Source organism: Mastigoproctus giganteus, chromosome 4 (genome assembly GCF_048544385.1).
Source record: "Mastigoproctus giganteus isolate SK-2022 chromosome 4, ASM4854438v1, whole genome shotgun sequence".
Taxonomy (NCBI): Eukaryota; Metazoa; Arthropoda; class Arachnida; order Uropygi; family Thelyphonidae; genus Mastigoproctus; species Mastigoproctus giganteus.
The window spans coordinates 125,653,847-125,666,184 of record NC_143578.1 but is presented as its reverse complement, the minus strand read 5'-3'; the positions used below and the strand labels follow the sequence as shown (position 1 = coordinate 125,666,184).

General features: G+C 37.7%; 1 protein-coding gene across 1 annotated transcript in view; it reads left to right on the top strand.

Moving 5' to 3' along the window:
- The window catches only part of LOC150087046 (uncharacterized), a 221,252-nt gene that overhangs the window by 111,727 nt on the left and 97,187 nt on the right, over window positions 1-12,338 (top strand). The gene's annotated exons all lie outside the window — the stretch shown is intronic.

The following is a 12,338-nucleotide window of genomic DNA, read 5'->3' as shown; positions in this document are numbered from 1 at the left end:
CTACCATCTGGGATCGATCGTTGAGAGGGATGGAGGATTGAGCGCAGAAATACAGCACAGAGTGCAATGTGGATGGCTGAACTGGAGAAAGATGAGTGGGGTGCTGTGTGATAAAATTAATTGTAGAATGAAGAGAAGAGTGTATAAAACTGTTATACACTCTTCCCTTCCCTGGTTAGACCCGCATTGATGTATGGTGCTGAGACATGGGCGATTACAAGGGCCCAGGAGAAGAAGATGGAAGTGGTGGAGATGAGGATGCTGAGATGGATGTGTGGTGTGACGAGGAAGGACTGGTTAAGAAATGACTACATTAGAGGTACAGTTAAAGTGGGGCCTCTGAGTAAAAAAATACAGGAATCTAGGTTGAGGTGGCTTGGTCATGTGGAACGAAGAAGTGAGGAGTATGTAGGGAAGAGGAAGAGGGGGAGACCTAGCTGAGATGGAAGGACAAGGTGGCAGAGGATTTGAAAGAGAGAGGAAGCTCTGGTTAGAAAGGAATGGAGGAAAAGAATTAAGGAAGGGAATGCCGACCCCCATATGAATGTGGGAAGAAGGCGAGGACAACGAAGAAGAAGAAAGTAGCACTAGTTGTAACCAGCGTAACATATGCCATCTTTCTGATTATGGTGTAAATAGTTTAATCTAGATCCTTCAGTCTTCACCATTCTTGTTTAGCGGTGATATAATTCTACAGCAGTTACCTTTGGGATATATGCATATGTCTCTATTTGCAAGTGGTTCCCCGTCTTCTCCAACAAATATTGCAGTGACCTCCATTTTTGAATGTGGGTGCATTATCTCATCTCTTATCTAAGTCCAGATCTTCAATAAATGCCATGTGCACATTCATTGTTGGATTGGCCTGGGTTATTTGATGCATTTGTTTATATGACTCAGCAAATGGCTTAATTTGTTACAGCATCTGGTCCAATTGTTCCATTACTTCAGCCATACACCCTTGGTTTTATTGTTTTACAAGCCATTTTGTTGTTGCTTTGGCAGAATCAAAAATATAAAGTTGTCCAAATCTTGGCTTATTTGCCTCGTTTTAAATCTGGCCGTGTATTCTAAAACAGTATGGACCATTTCCAGGCGGTGATTTCATTTCTGCGCCCATTGATGCGAACGCCATTGCTGAGTTGTACTCTTGTATATGTTCTCTGTAGTTATTTGCTTCACGTGTATCCCCTGTAAGAAGCTCTTGTAATAGAATAGGTGTCTCAGGCAGTGGGTCAAATGAAACCTTTCCATTATGATAGCATTTAGTGTATTCATTCGATGTGTTTAACTCATGTCCCCAATATCTTGCATTGCAATACTCACAGTTGTAACGCATATTTCCTATGTCATGCTCTTCCACATTAATTACATGTGGAAGATTATGTTACATGTGTGTTGATTATTCGCATTCAGTTCTTCTATTTGATTAGTCCTATGGCATTTCGCCTGTCTTCTCATTTCAAATCTTGCTTCTCTTTCTTCAATGTTTTCTGTCCATCTTCGTAGTCGTAGAGTCTTGTTTCAGTCTCTTAGTCTGTTAGATCTCTCCTCTGATGTTTTATTAGCATTTCTTCTATATTTTCTCAAAGTTATTACACACTTTTCAGCCATTTTTACACTTCTTAAAACTTAGAATGGTTTATTAAAATTGAACACAGATAAAATAAACACTTCGATAGCTTTCAGGCATAGGTTGCCTTTCTTCAGTCAAAAAACGCCAGTACAAAAATTAATAAAGATTGGCCTGTATGGTAGTCATGCAAGGTGAAATGCGTGAACAGGTGCCGGCAACAATTAGCAATTGAAAAATTTGGGCAGCATACCTAAGTATTTTATATATACAGATTACATTTAATTAATGACTGCTTTTATTTTCTGACTGTGTCGCTTTATGATTTACATTACCTTGAATGATCCATTGAAAATCTGTCTAATCACATTTCACACATGTTGCATACTAAATAGTTTCTCTTGCCCATAATGAAAACATACAATTCACATATAATAATAATGAAAAAAAAGCTTTGCAAACTACAGAAAACTCTAAATAAATGTACATTCTAAAAATAACTGTCTTCAAGAAAGCTCTCTACATTGAGCATGCACATTACTAGGTTGATGGCTGCATTAGTTCACATTATTGCTGTCGTCAGTGGCACTGGGGGAAATTGTGCAAGTGCCCACTTTCACAATCTTACTATTCTGTACCTTAAATAATATATTAAAGCTCATTAACTGCCAACAACACTTCCCAGCCAAATGCAGGCTACATTTCTGTTCGATGCTTCTGCAGCAGGTATCACATGTGCTCATTTACTCCCACGAATACTGTATCTACATGGAAACCAAATGAACCGAATTGTCTTCGCACGTACACACCAACCTTCGTCACATAGCTCAGACATCAGGCGCCTCCGTAGCCAGGTGGGAAGGAACAGCAGCAGTGCATAGCACAAGCTTCTTGATTAGACCGGGGTTTGAGCCCGTCACCACCAAATACGGAAGATGCGGAAAGGTCAGGGAATGACCACCGCATATCCCGCAGCAATATGGCCTTAGTTGCTAATGCTCCTAAAAACCAAATAACAACATCCAAATTTTAGTCAAATAAATATGACTAATGAACTCTTACCGTGCAAGCATTAGCCACAGCTAAATACAGTCACTCCCCAGCTAACATAATACTCGACTTATGGAAATTCGACTTTACATAAGTTTTTGCTGGCCAGTGCAAACTTTAAAAAATTGTGATAACGTATTTTGCATTCCTTAGGAATAAATGGAGATATTGTGAAAATATCATAATGTGAACCCAATAGCACGTTTTTTTTTTTTTTTTGGTAATTCGTTCCAAGACCTTGGAAGTTGAAATTTTCGCTATATAACTAAGCTATTTATCTTTCTAAGATAAATTTTATAATGGAAATTGCACTACATTTTCATCGTTATCATATATTCACATTATAAGAATCAATTTTGAATGCCTTTGTGATATTTTTCAAAAGCACGTTTCTGGCAGTCATGACCATAAAACAATTTGCACTTTCCACTTTATTGGGCTTTTCTGTTAGTGCAATCGGGTAGTAAATAAAGCGGTAGTAAACTCGTTCTTATTGCATTTGCGATAATCCTGATAACTGGAATTCTGTGGGTTTTTACGTTACAGTATTATGGTGAAATGAGTTCCCCCTTCACTGATATCTTCAATCATATAAAAAACTAATTTTCAGAAACTTCTCTTCACTCCTATTTATGTATTACAATGATGAAGGGAAAGCGGCCAAACGTAAAGTGCAAGTGCTGGCAGTGCTAGGAAACAAAACAAAATTGATTTATAAATGAAGATGATTAATTAAGAAGTATGAAGCAGGACAAAGTTTGTCATCTATTGCAGCGGGATTAGGTCTCGCTGCTTCAGCAGTGAATACTATTTTAAGGGACAGTGCACGTATAAAAGAACATGTCAAAGGATCAATGCACTTAACATCAACAGTAATCACCAAAAACAGCGTTAACGTGCTGTATCGAAGATAGAAAAGCTATTAATAATATGGATGGAAAATCAGATTCAGAAGAGTGCCCTGAGTCCAGTGGTCGTTCAAGCCAAAGTAAGAAGTATTTATGAAGATATTAAGGATAAGTACAGCACGATGGGAAGCAATGAGTGGTTTAATAGGTTCAAGCATTGTGCTGGTTTCCAAAACATTAAAGTATGTGGTAAAGTTGTCAGTGCCGATTCTGCAGTTGCAGAAAAATTTTGTGATGTGTTGGGATAAACCCCTTCTGAATCTCCACAGTCCTAAATTCCACAGTGGTATGCTTATCAGCTGGGGAGTTAATTCTTGCAACGATGCTCAAAAGTTAAAACCTGCTGACATTATTATGCCTGTCTCCCTCTCTCTTTTTGTAATTTTATAATTTTGAATTTTTTTGTAATTTTCTACACTTTTGTAATTTTTCCTGTGCACGAGATAAAAAAATTGAATACTTCTATTTACATGTTTTTCAAACATTTCTTTTTTTTTTTTATTCAATCAAATTCGCGAGTGCTGCATAAGCATTTAGGGAGATTCCGACTTACGTAGAGTTCCATGGAACATAACCTTACGTAAGTCAGAGAGTGACTGTATAAATCATACATTTCAAATACAATAAATTTCAAACCGCATGTTGACTTCTAAATTATCTGGAACCTAGAAAATATTAAGTTCACCACCCCTTTGTTCACTCTCCACAGCATGCAAGTGTCCCAGATATATAGATCCCTATCTTTTATATGCACCCATATGGTAACTGACAGCTAATCTGGGTGCCTCCCTAGCCAGGTGGGAAGGAGCAGCAGTGCGTAGCACACGCTTCTTGATTAGACCGGGGTTCGAGCCTGTCACCACCAAATACAGAGGATGAGGAAAGTCAGGGAATGACCACCGCGTATTCCCGGAGCAATATGGCCTTAGTTGCTAATGCTCCTAAAAACCAAATAACAACGACAACTAATCTGAAAAGCTGATGTTCTTTTTACCACTCTAGTCTTTCTTAAAAGTCCTTCACTTTTTTTTAAATCCCTTCACATTTGGCAATATTATATTCAGTATAATGGCAATCATAAAAATAAATACCACACTTTACTAAAGTATAATTCAAGGAAGCTGCGCTTCGTAATGATTTTCCGTGCCCCTCTTCCATGCCAAACCTTCAGTGCCCCTCTCATATGAAGAGTAATCAGAAGACCTATAGAGCTGAGTTAAATTTATAGAGAAGTCTGTAACATTTTATAATTACTGTATCTTAAATACTTGACTAGGCTTTAGCACGTAAGGCAATCATTGTCTTCACCTTGTCCATCCGTCTGCCAATCCACATGTAATAACTCAACTCCCAGTGGATGAATATTGATGCCTTTTGGGAAGATTTGTCGAGCTGTCCCAAATTTCATTAAGCTTAGGTCAGTAGAAATCTGGCAATTAGTATTTCTTTGTCCGTTCGTCTGCATGTGATAACATGACTCCCAGCTGATGGATTTAGATTAGAACAATTTGTCGAACATTTCCAAATTTAATTAAAATTGGACCAACAGAAATCTGGAAAGTAGTATTTATTTTTTATTTTTTTCATACATATCACACTGGCCATCCATATATCATGTGATGTAGCTGAAGCACTGGATATTATGTTTATTGCTGTGCACTGTTGGGAGGAATGAATGGGCAATGTAACGGATGCACAGAAATTCCCTCGTAGAAGTCATTGCTTTTTTTTTTTCTTGTGAATCATGAAGTCTGAAATGTAATGCACTGCATACATTAACTAACTTATTTAGTTACAAGTATTGCCATATGGACAATAAAATACTATTTTTATTCAAATTATTGTAGAAGCAGTCTCTTCTGTTAACAGGAGAGACTGCTTCTACAGGGATGGGATACACTTAAATAGAAAGGGTACAAGAATATTTGCTGATGCTATCGAGGCAGTGTTAGATGGGTCGGAAAGTTGTTAGCTTGGGGGTATACAAGGACTAATAGATTAACAGTAGCCACTGGCAGAGGTGAAAGTGATTCTTGCACTGCTTCTATTGGAATGAGCAGCAGCCTGGAAAACAAGATGCAGGATATTTCAGAGACTGCTGGGAGTCATTGCGGTATAAGTAAACACATGGGTTGTGTTAGAGTAGCTAAGAAAAGGAACAGGTGCATGTATACTTGCGTGTACACCAGTGCTAGAAGTTTGGTAAATAAATTTGACGAATATGAGGTATTCCTCAAAACACCAAAGGCAGATATTGTTGGGATATCAGAGACGTGGTGTCACACAGATATAAGAAATGCAGAACTGGAATTTGGAGAGTACAACGTCTACAGGAAGGAAGGGAAGAGGGGTTATGCTATTAGTTAAGAAACACATAAAATCCAAGGAAGTGAAGCCAGTCGACATCGCTGGACAGTGCAGTGTTGAGTCAGTTTGGTGTGACATAAGCATTGGGAGATCAAAATTGAGAGTAGGAGTGTGCTATAGGCCTAATGACTCTGATGAGTATAATAAGAAACTGTACAGGGAAATGTGAGTGGTCCAGTAAATCAGAGTCTTATAAATGGGGAATTTTAATTTCCCAGATATTGACTGGAATTTGTGGTTTTGGTCACTCACACACTAGCAAGGCTTTTGTGGATTTATTGGATGATTGTTTTCTACATCAGCATGTTCAGGAGGCAACTAGAGGGAGTAATACTCTTGATGCTGATTATCAGTAGTGACTCTTCATGCATCAAAAATCTGCAGATAAAGGAACCACTAGGTGGCAGTGATCACAGTGTGCTGAAGTGGGATTTACTCAAAGAGGTAACTACCATCAGGGGTAAAGGGAAGAGTTTTGGCTTTCGTAAAGGTGACTACAATGGTCTGAGACAGTATTTAAATTCTATACAGTGGGACCAACTGATGATGTTACCAACAGCAAATTCAAAATGGGAAGCTACTAGGTTTTACCTACCAACTAAGAAATATTGTTCAAGGTTTAGGCCTAAATGGATGTCAGATGAACTAATGAGACATATAGCAGAGAAGAAAAATGCATGGGATACATATAAATTAATGGGTGCCATGGAAGCCTATGATAGATATAAGCTGGTCTGTAACCAAGTCACAAAGGAGATTAGGCAGCAAAGACAGATTATGAGAAATCCTTGGCAAAGGATGCAAAGAAAAACAGAAAAGAGTTCTTTACCTATGCAAACTCTTGAAGAAAAGGGATGAATCAGATTGGTCTACTAGATATTGATGGTTCAACAGTTGAGGATCCTGCTCAGGTGGCTAACAAACTAAATGAGTATTTTGTATCTACATTCACAAGAGGAGTTATTCAGGAAGGGGAATGCCAGAGCTGAAGTCAACTCTGGCAGTGAGCTAGATTATTTTGTAATAACTGAGAGGAAAGTGGAGGAGAAATTATTCAAGATAAACATGAAAAAAGGCACCTGGGTTGGATGGGATCTATCCAGTTATATTAAAGGAGGCAGCAAATGAAGTAAGCACACCCTTAGGCATAATTATGGGAGCTTCTTTGGACTTGGGAGGTACCCATAGACTAGAGATGTGCAAATGTGACCCCAATTAACAAAGGAGGATCAAAGGCTGACACAAGTAATTATAGACCTGTGAGTTTAACTTCTGTTCCAGGAAAATTAATGGAGGCACTGGTTTAAGAAGTACTGCAGGATCATCTAGACAAGACTTCAGTTATAGCTCGGACACAGCATGGTTTTGTTAAGGGAAAGTCTTGCCTGACCAATTTGGTTGGATACTATGATAGTCATTAAAGAACTGGATGCACGGAATAACATTGATATATATTTGGATCTTAGAAAGGCTCTTGATACTGTTGCACATGGAGGACTGCTGCACAAATTGGAGCAGTGTGGCATTGGAGGCAAATTGCTACTATGGATAAAGGGATGGTTGAGGGGGAGAAGACAGAGAGTGGTAATCAATGGACACTGCTCATCATGGATTAATGTTATTAGTGGAGTCTCTCAGGGTTCAGTGTTGGGTCCATTATTGTTTTCTGTATTTATAAATGATATTGATGATGGTATATCAAGCTTAATGTCCAAGTTTGCAGACAATACAAAGGTTGGCAGGGTTGTTAAGTACACTACTGATGCTGTGCTGCTGCAACAAGATCTGGAAAGGTTGGGCAGATGGGTTGAGAGATGGCAAATGAAGTTTAACATTGACAAATGTAAAGTACTACATATAGGAAACAGCTAACCCAGAGCAATGTATCAACTCTGTGTGGTACCACACTGACAGTGGTAGAGAATGAAAAGGACCTGGGGGTAATTGTGCAGGCAGATATGAAGTTCTCTGAGTAGTGCAGATGGGCTGCAAGAGTAGCTCATGGTGTCTTGTCAGTGATATACAGGAATTTTTCTAGCAGGGATAAGGAGGTGATTATTCCCTTGTATAAGGCAATGGTCAGACCGCACCTAGAGTACTGTATACAGGTCTGGAGGCCTCATTTCAAGAAGGATGTAGAGATGCTGGAACGAGTACAGAGAAGGGCAACAAGATTAGTGAATGGAACAAAGGGGTGCTCTTACGAAGAAAGGCTTACGTTTTGCAAATTACAGTGTCTGGAGACTAGGCACCAGCAAGGTGATCTGATAGAGGTGTACAAAGCCTTGAATGGTTTGAGAATGCATCAATGCTGATGGGATTCTTCCTCTTGCTCAGAATAATCACCTGAGAGGGCATAAATTCAGATTGAGGAAAGACAGATGTAGGATAGATGTGCAGAAATTTGCCTTTAGCCAGCAGGTAGTTGGTTAGTGGAACAGACTTCCATCCCTTGTTGTGGAAGTTGATAGCCTAAATAAATTTAAGGCTCAGCTGGACAGGTATTTCGAATGAATGGAGGGGTGAAATGGAAGGTGTTTTTTTTTTTTTTTTTTTTTTGGCTGATGCTGTATAAGCTTGCTTTCTTGCATCATATGCCTGTGCTAATGCTAATTATGGGTGTATTTGGTATAGAAGTATTTTAGCTTTCCAAGTGAAATGAGTATGTTGTACTTACACAGCCCAAAATAAACGTAATGAGACTGAAAAATCAAATAAGGCAAAGTATGGATAAGGAAAATATTTTATTTGTCTTTTTCAAAATAGTCCTTAAGAGACCGAATACACTTTTTACACATTCATACAAGCTTTGGATAGAGTTAGAAAAATTCTCCACTGTGAATACCATCACAATAGAGGAAACATCTCTTCTATCACATTCTTCTAAATGTCATAAACACTGTCAAATCAGGGTCCTTTCAATATTAGTTTCATCTTGGGAAACAAAAATATGTGCTGTGCCAATTCAGGGGAGTAAAGAAGGGTGGTTGAGCTTTGCAAGCATCCAATGGTGTGTTTTTTCCTCATTATGCAAATAGTGTGGAACAAACTTCACTCAAATATTTCTTTTTCTCAAGTTTTCTGGTAATTATGGATCTTACCGGTTCCTTATTCACATTTAACTTCCAGTTCATTTTGCATTCTCAGTGTTAACTGGCGGTCACTTACTAGTTAATTGCGCACTTTATCCACCAACTTGAGGCTGTAGGTCATTTTTGGTCAGCCACCTCGAAGATGTCTGCTACATCCTACCCTCTTTAAAATGCTTGTGTACTGGATAGAGCCTCATCTCTCCACAGGCTATTCATAACAATTCATGGTTTTTTGTGCATTATACAAAACTTGATGTATATCCATTGTTTCATTCTTTTGTTTCTGACATTAGAAACGATGCAGAAAGAACGTCCTTACAAAAAAATAAGCAATTAAGGCGAACAGGTTTTGGTTAGCCCTACGTTCCTTTTTTGTATGTATGCTAGAGCAACATTTAAGTGTTTAAAAGTCACAGTTTTATGCTTTTCTAGCACCCTCTCCCAGAGCAGTAGTCATGTTTAATTACATATTTTTTAGCTCAGTCTCCTTTTTTTTTTTGTTGCACTGTGTATATTACATAAAATACACACACTGGTATACAATATTAAAAATTAGATAGATTTAGGCCCCCCCCTCAAATTTTATTTTCTCAAGGTTCGTTGTCTTTCCAATTCTAATATTTCTTAGTCTACATAAAGTATAATTATTATACTTCAAAATCTCTGTGTTTTACACAAAATAGGCCTGTATAGCTCAAAAGGGAGCCTAAAATAAATGAATCCGGATTGTTATGGGACCCCTTTTCGATTTTTGTGGATGCACCAAAAACCAGGCTTCCATCTCTGCAGAGAAAGCCAGTATTCTAAAATTACAACTTAATCAAGAGCATGATGGAAGAGGTTGCTAAACCAATCTTTCCGTCTCAAGTAATCCCTTTATTGACAGTGTATTTCCTTTATGTCTGTAGAAGATCCCCCCTTCTTCCACGTTGGAGCCGTCTTTAACTGTAAAAGAGGCTGTGGCTATCAAACACAGTTTAGAAGCAACAATTAAAACAGGAAGAACCTTTTAGGAGCCGAGAATGTCTCAGCCAACACAGTCTTAATCTTAAACTTTGAATATACCATATCATTAAATTATCAGGTTTTACTGGCTCTTGCAGCCTATCAATACTGCCACAACTAAATCACCATACCCAATCCCTGCATTCAGCTAGAATCACTGTACAACAGCTGATCGATGTTTTGAATATTCTTTCCATCACTGCCACCTCGGGAGATTGCAGCATACTGCAGTATTTTGTCAAGTTCTTTTGTACCTTCCCGATAGACCCTTTTCTAGCATTTGTAATGGCATGTTATCACAACATTACTTTCATCTACTTTAGAAGGCGCACTATAGCCATAACAGCTAATGCGCCAATAAACAACAACAACACACCCACACCTACTTTAGAATCGATATACAGTAGAACGTTGAAAATCCAAACATTTGAAATGTCAGTAATCCGAATGAGCCAGTATTTACTTTTTATGCTAGTGCCATAAAATAATTACAATAAGTGTTGGTTATTGTGGTCACATTTGCAAACTGAATTTTGATTATATTAAACAGCAAATCTAATAAGCAAAAATCGTAGAAATATTATCCACAGACTATAAAAATGAAGCTATAAAGCATCAATTTACACTTTTATTACCTTACCAATTAACAAAATTAAATGATACACGAAAATCGACAAACTGAATTCTGTCCAACTCAACTACTCTTGCTCAAAAGAGTGAAAGATCAGACAATAAAGAAACAAAGTTCGAAAATGGTGCAGCAAAAAATCTAATTATTTTTGTTAAAAACCTATACATATGTGTTATTGTGGTTGAAAGTTCCATTTGTTTTGTTACCTATGAATAAAAATATGTAAGTACAACTTAGTGTTTTTATTTCTAAACTTACTAAACCTCTTTTTTTTTTTTTTTTTTTTTTTTTGTTTAAGTCTCCAGAACAGTATTTTTGATAAGTTCAAAAATCAAAACAAATCAGAAGTACGAACTACCCCCAGTCCCAGTTAGTTCGGATTATTTACACTCTACGGTACTAACTGGTCCGAAGTCAGCACCTTAACACTGGTCAATCAATTAGATTTATTTCCTGTGCCTATTCTCCCGCTGCGACTTTCTAAACCTTCAGGTAGCCCCTGATACCATCAACACATCTCATTACTAGAATATTTGATGGATAAAATATACAGGATATTCATGGTGATGTGGTCTGGTTTTTACGGGCCCTATTAATGGAGTGAACAAGAAACATTTTTTACACACTAGGCAATGTTACCTTTAACACATCATGGCTACCATAACCATAGTCTCTTTCACACATCATCACGGCAGAAATTTCCCAGGGTCTCTCTGGCACCTTGTTTATAGCTGTCTCGGTACCCTTCATTACATGTGGGACTGATATAATTTCTTATACTGGTGATTTGTCTGTGTCGTAGCATAGTGGTTATAATCACTGCATCACACATCAGGTGAAAAAGGCCTGAATTCAAATCTCGTCAATGGCATGGGTAACGTTTATGGGTTTTTATCACTCATGGTTCAGTTGCTGTCTTAATATTGCTTATTAAGACAGCACGTGGTTCAGTTGCTGTCTTAATAATAACAATCCAGAAATATTAAGACAGATTGCTGTCTTAATATTTCAGAAATATTATAACAATCCAGAAATATTAAGACAGATTGCTGTCTTAATATTTCTGGATTGTTATTTATTTATTTTTTTTTGTGCCAAATGTGGCCTTATTTTAAAGTGTTTATTGTATTGCTTGATAAGTCGCAGAAGTCCAAGAATATCTGATTTTCTTTGGACTTGACCCTGCCAAATCTGCCCAGAACGTTTTCTCTTTGAAACCAATCCAACTAATGTTTGTACATCAGTGGGACGCACTGTAATACAGAATATCAATCTCGCATTGATCTGGGTATTGAATTTGATTCCAAGCTCTCATTCAATCATTAAATCGACAGTGTTTTTAAAAATTTTAAAACACTGAACTCTTGTGCACAACTACATCTTCACAGCAGTATATGCTGCTATTCTCCACAGCATGGAAATTTGGACCTCTGCTGCGGCAAGCACGATCAAAATATTATTTGCAGAATACTGGTTCTTGATATGGGCTGCACATGAAGTATACATCCCTTAATATGCATACGAATGCTTGCACTAACAGACTGTTTCTCCAGTTGGTGGGGGGGAGATCTTTCTCAGAGTCTAGTGATTTTATTAACGTTCTGTGAAGGCCTATTGTACAGTGCAGAATAAAGGGAAGATAGATAAACCAAGATTTTCATACAGGCAAAAAAAAATTGTGAAACCTGTAACGTAAATTTGTTTTCACTTTT